Raw genomic sequence first — 2,653 nt, forward strand, 5'->3', positions numbered from 1 at the left:
GCGGGGAGCGCCCCCTGGCGGGCCCGGTGCGCACCCAGCGCCCGCCCCGCCCCGCCCCTCACGGGCCTGAGGGCGCCGGGCCCGCCCGGGGGTACCGGAGCGTTCCCCGGTACGAGCTGTGCCCGCCGGGTGAACCACGGGGAGCGGCCCTGAAGAGCCCCGGAGCAGCTTTCCCCCCGCTCCTGGCGTTGTTCGGCCTTCAGGGCGGCCTGAGGGGCAGCGGGATGGTTTCCATGGGGAAAGGCGCTCCAGTGCCGCCTCCAGCGGCCTCCCTCGGCCCTGTGCGGGAGGAACCGGCCCTGTGGGGGATAAGAGCAGGATACAATTAGAGAGAATTGCCGGAGTGGTTTGGGTGGGAAGGAACCTCAATGATCATCCAGTCTCACACCCTGCTGTGGACAGGGACACCTTCCACTGTCCCAGCCTGGCCTTGCACACTTCCAGGGATGTGGGACCTGTTCCAGAGCCTCCCCACCTCACAGGGCACAATTCCATCCCAATATCCCTCTAACCCTGCCCTCTGGCACTCTGAAGCCATTCCCCCATCTCTGCTCCTTACCAACAATATTAAAAATGCTGGCAATTATTTCCCTTTCCTTTTGCCCAGGCTGGCGGCCCATGTGAAAAATGATGGGAAAAAATTAAGAATTTGGGAGAGGCAAAGTCTGGAATGTCAATTAAATATTTATTGCTTCTGCCAACAGGTTTTTCCTGCATCTGGAATTAGGACTCTGGGTGGTTAATGGAAGGAATCAGCATAGGAATCTTCTCAGCAGCTGCTGTTCCCAGGAGAGGTGATGCATTGGAAAGGTAAAAATGCTGTCCTGAAGCCTGCAGCTTTCCATGGACTTGGATATTTCAGTGTTGAGCGTCTTCCTGTTATGACTCTGGCACGGGAATGAAAAATACATTCATGAGGGACATGAAAAATCCATGGAGTCTCAGAGCAGTATTTTAGTGACACGACATTTCCTGGCTGACCTGAGCTGAAGCCACAGACCCTTGATGGCTCCTGGAGGGAGCAGTGACAGGAAAAGTCTTTTTTTTTTTTCCTGAAGTCTGCTCCAGTGGTTTCCAACTCAGCAGAGTCCTGAAGGTGCCACCACCCCGTGGCTGCTCGATGGCACGTGTGAAACAGCTCCAAAGGGTCTCAGCTCAGTTCCCAGCCTCTCTCCAAGCACCTTTGTCACTCCAGGAAGATCCAGGTGGATCCTTTGGAATGAATTAAGTGCTCACACGCTGCTATGCAGAGGTTTTATAGCAAATTAGGTAATTTTCATTTGCTGTTTGCAATTTTTTGCTGATAATTTCTTCTTCCTTGTGCTCACCTGCAGCCCTCAGGTGAAACACAAGATTTTTGGGGCAGCAAACCCAGAGTCCCCCCGCACAGAAATCAGTGGGAGCGTTGTCAGGTCTCTCCCTGCAGGTGAACCACCAAGTCCTGGTGGGATTTTTCTGTTGGGAGGAGTTTTTTGTGGCACCGGCGTTTTCTGCCTCGGACGCACGGTGGCGATGGAAATCCCCTTTTCCTCCAGAGCTTTGCAGTGCTCGGTAACCACACGTGTGTCCCCGAGCATGGAAGGATGAAATATTTCTGTTCAATCCCAAATAATCACTGACATTTCAAGTGGCCGAAGCTCCAGAGAATCCAGAAAACTTTTTCCTAAGCATTGATATTGTTTAAATTAAGATGTTTATGTTTAAAACAAGAGCAAGTGGAGCCTCTAGGGCTGGTGTTTTGTTTTAAAAAGTGATCTGACCTTTCTCTCTGCTCCTGGCTGCCAGGGCACGATTGGTGCCAGGCTGGCAGTGTCACCGACCCCCTCACCCGGGGTGATCTGTCCTGTGTTTGCACTGGGGCTGTCAGCAGAGCCTGGTCAGGAGAGGTGGAACCAGCGTCACAAAAGGTAAAAACATTTCCCCTGTATTCTCTGCAGTTTATTTACTAACGCTAAACTTCCTTTTTTTTTTTTTTTTTGAGAAAATGGAGTGGCATGAGTTTGCAGTGCACATGCTTGGACGTGGTGGAATGAGAGTAAATAAATGTGTCCAGTTTTGGAGCAGGGCAGGAAAAGGATGTGCATTTACCACCCCTCCTCCAAAGAACAACGTGGTTATGATTCAAAAATTTCAAAGAAAACTATGGAAAAGGATGTCTGAACCCTGTGAAATAATTAAAACACGGATTATTCCTGCCCAGACTTGAATCCCACAACCATCCAGGTTGGAAAAGACCTCCCAGAACGTGGCTTGTCACCCAGCCCAGGGCACTGAGGGTGCCACCTCCAGGGATGGGGACTCCAGCACTGCTGGCAGTTTAATTTCATGGAATCCTGGAATCTCCTGGCTTGGAAGGGACCCACAAGGATCAGCCCTCGCTTTCCTCCAGCTGATTATTCCAATGATTCCTCAGCCTCTCCTCACATGCCTTCACCATCTTCACAGCCCCAAAAAAGCTCTTTTTAAAGATTTTTAAGGTTGATGTGTCTGACTTGCTCTTTTCCACGTGTTCATGCCTCTCTTTGCCCTTGAGAGGAAGAGTTGCTGCAGGATTTCAGGGTATGAAGCAATCCCTCCTCCAGCAGTGTTTGGACAGTGTTTGTACCTGGATGGAAGCTGGGCTGGGCAGACAGGCAGAGTGCAGGTGCAGGTT

General features: G+C 51.5%; 1 long non-coding RNA gene across 1 annotated transcript; it reads left to right on the plus strand.

The window, feature by feature from the left end:
• Window positions 1-41: 41 nt before the first annotated feature.
• Window positions 42-2,295, plus strand: LOC117005912. Its single transcript, XR_004419922.1, has 3 exons — window positions 42-109; window positions 705-1,907; window positions 1,982-2,295. It is a non-coding gene; the product is annotated as an uncharacterized LOC117005912 (long non-coding RNA).
• The last annotated feature ends 358 nt before the right edge of the window (window positions 2,296-2,653 follow it).

This window comes from Catharus ustulatus, chromosome 22 (genome assembly GCF_009819885.2).
Source record: "Catharus ustulatus isolate bCatUst1 chromosome 22, bCatUst1.pri.v2, whole genome shotgun sequence".
NCBI lineage: Eukaryota > Metazoa > Chordata > Aves > Passeriformes > Turdidae > Catharus > Catharus ustulatus.